Below are 10,936 nucleotides of genomic sequence, written 5' to 3'. Positions count from 1 at the left end.
CCACAGCAGAGCAGTGCGATCCTTGTTTGGAGAGATGAAGAAGGGCACTCTGGTCATTTTCAGCCATTTGTCTTGGATCATCTGCCAATTAATTTATGGGGTCGTGATATCATGGAAAAAATGGGAGTGTATATGTTTAGTCCTAGTGCTGCGGTCACTAAGCAGTTACTTGATCAAGGCCTCCTCCCCTTTAGGGGACTAGGCCGAGCAGCACAGGGGGAGCTAGAGCCACTCCAACCCCAGTCTCACCCTACGAGACAAGGATTAGGGTATTCTTTAACGGGGGCTGTTGTTTGTCCTGCCCCTCATGCTGATCCCATAAATTGGCTCTCGGAAGAACCGGTATGGGTCGAACAGTGGCCTCTTTCTCTAGAAAAGATCATTGCAGTTCAGCAGCTGGTACAGGAACAACTAGACTTGGGACATGTGGCCCCTTCTAACTCTCCATGGAATTCTCCAATTTTTGTTATAAAGAAAAAGTCAGGTAAATGGAGGCTGTTACAGGATCTGAGAAAGATAAATGCAACTATGGAACTGATGGGAGCCTTACAGCCCGGCTTGCCTTCCCCCATGGCAATCCCAAAGGATACTTATAAGATTATTATAGATTTGAAGGATTGTTTCTATACTATACCCCTGGCGCCTCAAGACTGTAAGCGCTTTGCCTTCAGCGTCCCCTCTGTTAATTTTAAAGAACCCATGAAGCGATATCATTGGCTTGTGCTCCCACAGGGCATGGCAAATAGCCCAACTTTATGTCAAAGTTTTGTAGCTAGAGCCATTTCTTCCACCCGTGAAAAATTCTCTTCTGTTTATATTGTTCATTATATGGACGACATCTTGTTGGCTTGTTCTGACCCTATCGTCGTACGACAAGCCTTTGGACAACTAAAGCAAGATCTGAGCCGCTTTGGCCTTATAATAGCAGCTGAAAAGGTTCAGGAACATCCCCCTTTTACGTATTTAGGCCATATATTAGGCCCACACTATTTTAAAAGCCAAAAAATACAATTAAAAACTTCACACTTAAGAACCCTTCATGATTTTCAGCAATTCTTAGGAGATATAAATTGGCTTCGTCCTTATCTAAAGCTGTCCACAGGAGAGTTAAAACCCCTCTTTGATCTCTTAAAAGGAGATACCAACCCTACATCCTTGCGCAATTTAAATCCCGACGCCGAGAGGGCCATCCAAATCGTAGAAAAGGCAATTTCCCAGCAACAAGTGAACTATTGTGACTACTCTAAACCATGGGGAGTTTACATTTTAGCTACTTCTCACTCCCCAACTGCTGTATTGTGGCAGGATGGCCCACTTTTATGGCTTTATCTACCATCAACACCTGGCAAAGTGCTGACCCCCTACTACGAATTGGTAGCTAATCTGATACATATGTGCCGAGTGGATTCCCGTAAATATTTAGGTCAGGAACCTCATTTTATCTGTGTCCCATATAATTCACAACAACAAGATTGGCTATTCGCCCATTGCGATTCTTGGGCCATTGCTTGGGCCAATTATACGGGAAAAATTTTGCATCACTACCCATCTAACAAACTCCTCCAATTTGCTACGTGTCATACGTTCCTATTTCCTTCCATAGTACGGGCCTCGCCTTTATCTTCTGCCGCTTTAGTATTTACAGACGGATCCTCTAATGGAACGGCTGCTTTGACCATTAATGGGAAAACTCAATCTTGGGTTACGGGTTTTACCTCCGCCCAAGAGGTAGAGTTAGAGGCTGTTTTACAAGCACTCGTCCTGTTACAAGATGAGCCCTTTAACTTATACTCAGACAGCCAATATGTAATTCGTGCTCTTCAAGTCATAGAAACTGTTCCCTTTATTGGAACTACTAACTCCAATATCCAGACCCAATTTCGCCAAGTACAAACTTTGCTTTGTTCTCGCAACCACCCCTGTTTTTTTGGCTTCATTCGAGCTCACACTAATCTTCCTGGCCCTTTAAGTGAGGGTAACGCAGTTACTGATTCTTCCACCAGAGTTTATTTAACTCAAGTTGAACTTGCTAAGCAGTCACATGCCATCCATCATCAAAACAGCCGAGCCTTGCGCCGACAGTTTAAATTATCTAGAGAAGCGGCACGTCAAATAGTTAAAACTTGCTCCAACTGTGTGCCCTTCTCACCAGCTCCTCATTTAGGTATAAATCCACGAGGACTGCTTTCTAATCACATTTGGCAGATGGATGTCACACATGTTCCATCATTTGGCCGATTAAAATATGTTCATGTTACTGTAGATACTTATTCTAATTTTATCCTAGCCACCCCCCTTGCTGGGGAAGCTACTAAACATTGTATTTCTCACTGCATTCGATGTTTTGCTGTGATGGGGATTCCCTCGCAAATAAAAACAGATAATGGCCCTGGCTATGTAGGCCAAGCATTTCAGTCCTTCTGCCATTCTTATAATATCACTCATATTACAGGCATTCCTTACAATCCTCAAGGTCAAGGCATCGTGGAGAGAGCTAATGGATTATTAAAACATCAAATTGCTAAAATACAGAAAGGAGAGTCGTATCCCGCTACTCCTGTGAATATACTTAATCATGCTTTATTTGTTTTAAATTTTTTGAATCTGGATTCAAATAATTTATCTGCTGCTCAGCGATTCTGGGAAAAAAGAGAGCAGCGTGCTTTTGCCTTAGTAAAATGGAAGGATCCCCTAACTGGTGCTTGGCACGGACCAGATCCTGTTCTAACCTGGGGTAGAGGGCATGTATGTGTTTTCTCACAGGAAGAAAATGATGCCCGCTGGCTGCCCGAACGCTATGTTCGGATTGTGGAGAGTGACAGTGGTCATCCAAGCAGCGACCCACTGGACCTTCACCCCCAACCCTCCAGTAATGCATCCAGTAATGCAGAAAAGACCTGAATTCATGTTTTTGTGTTAAGTGTAAAAGTCTCTGTTTCTTTGTCTTGTTCATGTTACATATTTTTTCTTGTCCAGTTTTGTCTTTGAAATTGGTACCAGTTTTAAATATGGATCCTTATGTTTTTTCTAAAGTTTTGTTTTGAACCTGGTTCTCACCTGCAAGAGTAAAATTATGTTACATATTTTTTCTTGTCCAGTTTTGTCTTTGAAATTGGTACCAGTTTTAAATATGGATCCTTATGTTTTTTCTAAAGTTTTCTTTTGAACCTGGTTCTCACCTGCAAGAGTAAAATTGGCAAAGCTCTCTTGACACAAACTTCCGGAAAATGAATGGCCAATATTAATTTTGTGCACTTTAAAATCTTTGAGTATGAATGTGTGTGAATGAGTGAGTGAACATGTTCAAGGTTTAATCAAGAAAATCATTTATGTTTGAATTATTGCATTGTTTTAAAGAGGGGGGAGAATGGAATGTTAGATCAAAAAAAATGTACTTGATGATTGTATGACAGCTCTTAAGTCCCATTAAGAAGGTCGAATCAGTAGATTGGAGAGAGAACTCCGAGATCATAAAGGGAGGCACTTGGAGCAGAGAAAAGAGCCTCAAGAACCTACTAGTAAGGTCCCAGAACAGCAGAGACTGATCACGTTGAAAACGACTGCAGCTTCTGAAGAATGAGGAATTGCCAGCACTTCAGATCCACCAACAGCCAATATCAAGCCAACTGCTGTTGTTTCTACTCCAAGTAAAGTGACAACTGAAGCTATGGTTGGGAACAAATCAACACCTATGGCCAGTAGCCGTCCAATGGTCACATCTGCAACAGTCACCAATCGAACAACTCCGCAGTTCTAAGCCCCAGATGGATGAATTCCCCCCCCGAGAGGAATCGCAGTCAAGGATGGGATAAGAGGGGACGCTCTCTGACCAACCTAAGACAGGGCCTTCAGCTTGATCTGAAGAAGTTCCCCATGACGGGTAAGGCAGAGTCAGCGATCCACCCAACCCAAGACAAGCAAGACCGCATCTTTTAAAAGACAGACGGGGGAGATGTTGGGGACCGACTGTGGGGTCAATGACCTTGGACCTGACCTTGGACCTACACAACTGTATACACAAGGAAGTAACTCTGATCAGGATGACTTTAAGCAAAGTCAATCAGTTCTTATCATGATGACTTTAAGCAATGTCAATCAGTTCTTATCATGATGACTTTAAGCAATGTTAATCCTTTCTCATTTATCCTATATGTGATTTGTTTACTATTTTGTATGAATGTAGCCTCTGGCAACTCCAAGTTTTAAGAAGAGTATTTAAGGTCGGAACTTAAAATAAACGAGAGAGTCTTAGGCGGCAGTCTGGAGCTCACAGTCTTCTTGGACTGCTGACTTGGGCTGTAGTCCTCCCGAACTCCATCTGTTTGTCTCTCTTCTATTTTTTCCTAGTCCTTGCCCCTATTTCAGGAATCCCAATCCGCGAACCCTGGTTTGCTGCCGGCTGGCCCCGGCAGAAGGCCAATACTATATAGGTGTTTCCAGTCTTGAATTAAAACCAGAAAGAATAAGGAAGGACTTCAAGTCTTAGGTGTTTTGATGAATACAAAATATAGATGTGCGTCTCTAGGAAGTATGGCTCAAGTGGCTGAGCATTAGCCTTGAGCTGGATTCAAATTCAATCTGCAGTGCCAGCACACACCAAGACACAGACACACACACAACAATTAATGTTAGTGGTTAAGATGATGTGGAGAATGCAGGCTAGAATTAAGTGACTGCAACTAGAGACAAAAAGAAATTACATGGCTAGGAGTTTGGCCTAGTGGTAGAGTGCTTGCCTAGCATGCACGAAGACCTGGGTTCGATTCCTCAGTACCACATACATAGAAAAAAGCCGGAAATGGTGCTGAGGGCTCAACTGGTAGACCTCTAGCCTTGAGAAAGTCCAAGGACAGTGCTCAGGCCCTGAGCTCAAGCAAAGGACTGGCAAAAAAAAAAAGAAAGAAAGAAATTATAATGTTCTTAATGCTGACTCCATTGAACAACGAGGTCCAAGCTGTGCACTCTGATTCAATATGCTCAAGTACGTTACACAGACACGGAGCTCTGCTACAATATACACTATCCCCATGAAACTCAAGGTAAGGGACAATTCAGTGCTAGACAAGTAGCTTTCAGTCTGCGATTGGGTCTGTTCTTTCTTATTACATTAGGAGACTGGCCTTCCTAACTTGGTCACATGGATTCTTTTGCACTATGCTCTTGTGGCCAGAGCTTGTGACCCAGAAAAATTAATGAGAATAGTTTGTAGTTCCAAAGTAGGCCAGCTGTCTTGAAGGGCTCTCTGCATCAGGTTGAGAAATTGCTCATGGATCCCCTACCCTTTTAACCAGCATTGGTGGAATGCCTCCCGTGACCAGGTATTGTAGCTCTGGCATCTAACAGAACAGATTTTGTCAGTACAGCTGGGTTGGATGGTACACACAGACCTTGAATAGTCCCTACTAATCATTCATTTTCTCACCCCTTGCTACACCCCATCATTATCCTTAACCCAAGGAACATTTGCTACTTTCAAGACAAAATGTGGAATGCTGGTCTGTGATGTCACACACCTCATGTCACACATGAACATCCCAAATGAACATCCTATGACTCCATCTTCTTAAAATAGACAATCACTAAGCCATTGGTTTGATTTCTGGAGCTCTTGATGGGAAATGGATGGTTGATACTGCCTTTGTACAACTATTTAAAGATAATAAAAATATACACAAGAATGAAAACAAAGATTGTTTCTATAATACCTGTGTCTTGTGTATATGCCTCTACAGTAGCTGTGGACTCTGCTAACAATCTGAACAGATGGCCTCCTCATATGCTCTCTACCCAATACAAACAACACACACAAACTTGGGGAATATCACAGAAGCTGAGCTCGAGGGGTAGGCTCGTGAGGTCAAGCCTCATGAGGTTGAGCCAGTTATTACCATGGACAGTACTGATTTACCTAGGCAGGAATAAAGTCATCTTGACATAGAAATAATCATCACAATTGTAGAAAGGTAACGTTAGTTGGTTTTCTGTGCAATGTTTCTCAGCAACTATAAGTAGACAAACCAATAGATTAGTATGTAGAGTTTGCAATAGGACCCTTGCTCCAGAATATGCATGATAGTTTCATGTTAAATAAAACCAGTTAATTTCAACTAGAATGATATCCTTTTTATCTTGGACTCCATATTCATTCCTTTTCTTCTGACACAAATTGTGGGGACTGGTCTGGCTATCACTGGAACAATCTTTTGTCTTCTCTCCTCCAAGAAATTCTCCCCTAAGTCAATCCTGGAAAAAAAAAGATAAGAGTTGTAGAAACTCAGGAACAGAACAAGATAAGCAGCATATGTCTACATAGAATTAAAATTGGAAAGTCCAGGGATTATCTCCAGGGTTTATGCACAAGAGATAGCTGAATTGTGCACCACATTCTTCTGAATCTCATATTCCTTCTTGTGGTAGCTATAGAGTTCCTTGATTTCCATAGACCAAATAGAGATTAATCTTGTGTGTTGATGTTAAATATATGTTATTAACTTTGAGTTACAAACCAGTTTTATAGAATTTGCCTACTTAAAGTATGAAACTGAGCCCAAAGGAAGACAAAATCTTCAAAGCTTTATTTACTTCAAGCCACATCTCTACATGCATTGGAAGCATTATTACAAGAGATGAGGAAATTTATCTTTGGAGGCCTTCCTATGTGTTTGTCTTCTCACAGGCTCTTGGTATTTATATGTTGAGTGAGTACACCAGCACTAAACTAGAATGATCTAAGCATGTCTTAGAGCTTACCACAAAGGAAAATAATTCTGTTCATACATTTCTTACCCTGAGCCAGCTCTTGCTCATCCTCACTCAGTTTGTCACAGCCCAAGGGAAGATAGTGAGGAGCAAAAAGTGAAGTCATGGGCTGGGAGTTTGGCCTAGTGGTAGAGTGCTTGCCTAGCATGCACGAAGACCCGGGTTCAATTCCTAGGTAGTACATACATAGAAAAAAAAAGCCAGAAGTGATGCTGCGGCTCAAGTGGTAGAGTTCTAGCCTTGAGAAAGTCCAAGGACAGTGCTCAGGCCCTGAGCTCAAGGCACAGGACTGGCAAAAAAAGAAAAGAAAAGAAAGAAACCAAGAAAGCACATAGATAATTCAGAACCTTTGAAAGCATTCAGAGCCTCTAAACATACTTGTCAGTGGCATAAATGAGATATTTTACATAAAAAAGGGAAAAACCATTAATATTTAACTTTTAAAGTACTTTCTCCTTTGGTGCATAAAGTTCTGAGAAGTTTTGGAACAAAAACACTAATTGTATGATCCTTTAAAACAAACTGAGACTAAATTGTGCTTATTTCATGAAAACAAAATAAACCAAAACCTGAACACATGAATCTCTATTCTCCCCTATGGATATTTTCCTGGACTCCATCATTTTGCTCTATCTATTTTGCTCCCCATTTTTCCTGACTTTTCATCCAAGTATGACAGATAGAGAACATGAGAGCCCCAGAATTCCATAGTCCTGGATGGTTAGGAGGAAGAAACTACAGTAACTGCCACCTTCATTTCACTTCTAGAAGAGATGTTTGTTTTAAATCTTTATGCTTCTAGCATAAGAAAGAACAAGACAGTGGGTAACTGCATGGCCCAAAGCACCAGGGGCAGCAAATTATGGGCCAAAGCCTGCATTCATCTGTGTCTTTCATATTTGGTGTTTGCTTCTGATCGGCAAAGACCATCTTTTGATGTATCAGGGCAATGGAAAGAAAATCTCTCTGACTAGGAGTTGACAACTATGAGTGTAAGAATTCAAAATCTCATGTGTAGTAGGGGTTCATGCCTGTAATCATTGCTACTCAGGAGGCTGAGATATGAGGATCACGGTTCAAAGTCAGTCTAGGAAGGAAAGCCTATGAGACTTGTAGTCAATTTACCACCAAGAAGTCACATGTGTAGTTATGGTTCAAATGGTACAGTGCTAGCCTTGATTTAAAAAGTAAATGTTATGGGACTAAGCCCTTGCCCCGAGTCTCAAATCCCAGGACTATAATAAAATAAAACATATAATAGAATGCAAAATTAAGGTTTCTCTAAGAAATAATTACTAAAATAAAGGAGAGAAAAATGAAAAACAGAAGAGAGATGGAAGTCCAATCTAGCCTAGAACAACCTAGATCAAAGATTTCAAGAAGTCACTAGAAGACAAGTGCCTTGGATTACAAAATTCCTTACAAGATGCCATCAATGTGCATCACCCTACTCATTTTTGGGGTATTTGAAAGGTCCAGTGAGTTCATTAATCAGGTCATCAAAAAGGGTCTCAGAACAACTGTAAGTTCTTAATCTCAAGGTCCCTTCTTCCTCAAGTACAATAACTATGTGCAATAAGTAATTATAATACTACTAGAAGATGAAATATAGTGGACAAATTATAAATGGCTTTATTAATGAACATTGGTGAGAAACACTGAGATAATGTCCTCAACAAACCTAGACAAAAGGGGATTTCCTGTCTGTCTTGCAGGACCTCAAGTCACCAAAGATCAAGCATTAAAGAGCTACTAGAGCTCTCCTGCCATTCTCTACCCATGCCCAGCTTCTGGTTCAGATTCTGATGTTGTGATTGGCTACTCCAGGCCTTTCAACTGCCTGAGTAATGACATCATTCTCCCACTGAACCTATCACTACTTGGTAGAATCTTGGGGTTTCCATGGCATCGTCCATGTGTACATTTGGATCATCGCCAGTGACCAGTGTCCAGTAAGCTCCGTACTGGACATACTCTTGCTCTTTAGCTTCAGCTACGCACACATCCTCTAGTGTCATTCTTCATCCCTTGTTTCTCCAGTTGATATTACCCATTGTCTCAGTATGTCAGGTAAGAAGAAAAAGGGATTTAGAGTTTTCATTAGATTCCCCTACTCCATAACTTTAGTAGTAGAATCCAAACAACTTCAGTGGGGGCAAGTATTGAATTAGAAATGTAAAGACTTCAGTTCTACTTTAGCTGTGATATTTACTAAGTTGTGACTTAACCACATGATTGACTCTGATAAGATCTGTTGCTTTGTCTGCTACATGAAGATAATGTGATTACTTTGATTCTAACACTGTGTCTTAAAAGGCATGAAGCTACAGATTTCTTCAGAGTAGCAATTTTAAACAAACCAATAGAGAAGGAAACCTAGGTGTGTTGAAAACTCTTTACGAAGATACTTCATTTGTAACAGTGACCTCTGAAAATTAATTCCACTGATTTCCTGGTGGCAAGGAACAAAGACAACGGCCCACACAGCAACATGCCCAAATTTTATTGTGATTACTGGGACACATACCTCACCCATGACTCTCCATCTGTGAGACAGACACACTGCAGTGCTAGGAAACAAAGAGAATGTGAAAGACTACTATCAGACATGGATGGAAGAGCAGGCTCAGAGCTTGATTGACAAGACAACCGCTGCATTTCAACAAGGGAAAATGCCTCCCACTCCATTCCCTGCTCCTCCTCCTGCTGGGCCAATGATCCTACCACCTCCTAGCCTCCTGGGTCCTCCTCGACCTGGTATGATGCCAGCACCCCACATGGGAGGCCCTCCCATGATGCCAATGATGGGCCCACGTCCTCCTGGGATGATGCCCATGGGACCTGCTCCTGGAATGAGGCTGCCCACGGGAGGCCACAGGCCAATGATGCCTGGCCTCCAGTGATGAGGCCTCCTGCTCGTCCCATGATGGTGCCCACTCAGCCAGGAATGACTCGACCAGACAATTAAGGAAAAGGGGTGGGGGAGGACCCTCTATCAGTTTTATATTATTTGTTCAAGTGCTGACACTCTGGGTATTTTCCAACTGCACGACAAGGAAGACTTGCTTTCTTTATCAAAATAATAAATTGGGAGGGGAAAAGTGGTACAAAAAGGACAGATTTCATTGGTATTGTGAAATGTGAAAATAAAACCGTCAGATTTTTTTACTTAAAAAAATTAATTCCACTTTACTATTTCATATTTAGTGCAGGACCAGGAGTCTGGCCTAGTGGTAGAGTGCTTGCCTAGCATGCACCAAGACCCAGGTTCGATTCCTCAGTACTACATACATAGAAAAGGCCAGAAGTAGTGCTGTGGCTCACGTGGCAGAGTGCAAGCTTTCAGGAAAAAGCCAAAGGACAGTGCTCAGGCCCTGAGTTCAAGCCCCTGGACCGGCCAAAAAAATAGTGCATTCAAAGAATAACATGTAATTAATTTAATATTTCAGCTTAAATGAAGTAAAGAGAAAAGAAGAAAGAGAGGAGAGATGACTGGGCTAGCACAAGGCAGATATTCTGGAAGGAAAAGTTCACCAGGAACTAGATGTGTTAATAAACGATAAAGAGGAGAATGAGAAATAGGGTAGAATCAAAGACATGGAGAACATGGAGACATTCTCAAAAAAAAAGAGAGGTGGTTTAATAGCAAAGATATGGAACCAACCCAGATGCTCCTCAGTAGATGATTGGATCAACAAGATGTGTTATTTATATGCAATGAAATTCCATGATGCCATCAGAAAGAATGACATCGTCCCATTTGGAAGGAAATGGAAAGACTTTGAAAAAAATCATATTAAGTGAAGTAAGCCAGACCCAAAGGAACATAGGCTGCATGATTTCTCTCATTTATAATAAGTAGTACACATCTAGGACTTTCCTCGCAGAGATTTACAATAGCTCAAAACCTAGGTACATAAGGTCATGTAGGATGAGACTAAATGAAAGGAGCTCTAGGATGTGGAAACAACAGCTCTATTCTGTGTGATTGTTGTTCTTAAAGTACTATGTTATTTCTTGTACCTATTTTTGCCCTTTGGTTAATCTCATATTGTTACTGTATCTGACTTTGTTACCTGGTATATTGTATGTACATTTATTTGTTTTTTGAAATAGGGAAGGGAAGGGGGGAAAACAAGATGATTGGGAGGGGAGGGAAATGGGGACAAAAAAATGA

At 41.3% G+C, this 10,936-nt stretch overlaps 1 pseudogene; it reads left to right on the top strand.

Annotated features, from left to right (window-relative positions):
- The first annotated feature begins 9,250 nt into the window (after positions 1–9,250).
- Positions 9,251–9,727, top strand: LOC150060569 (U1 small nuclear ribonucleoprotein C pseudogene; annotated as a pseudogene).
- The last annotated feature ends 1,209 nt before the right edge of the window (positions 9,728–10,936 follow it).

The sequence above is a fragment of the Megascapheus bottae genome, chromosome 7, assembly GCF_031878675.1.
Source record: "Megascapheus bottae isolate mThoBot1 chromosome 7, mThoBot2.hap1, whole genome shotgun sequence".
Taxonomy (NCBI): domain Eukaryota; kingdom Metazoa; phylum Chordata; class Mammalia; order Rodentia; family Geomyidae; genus Megascapheus; species Megascapheus bottae.
This window is presented reverse-complemented; position numbering and strand designations above follow the sequence as displayed.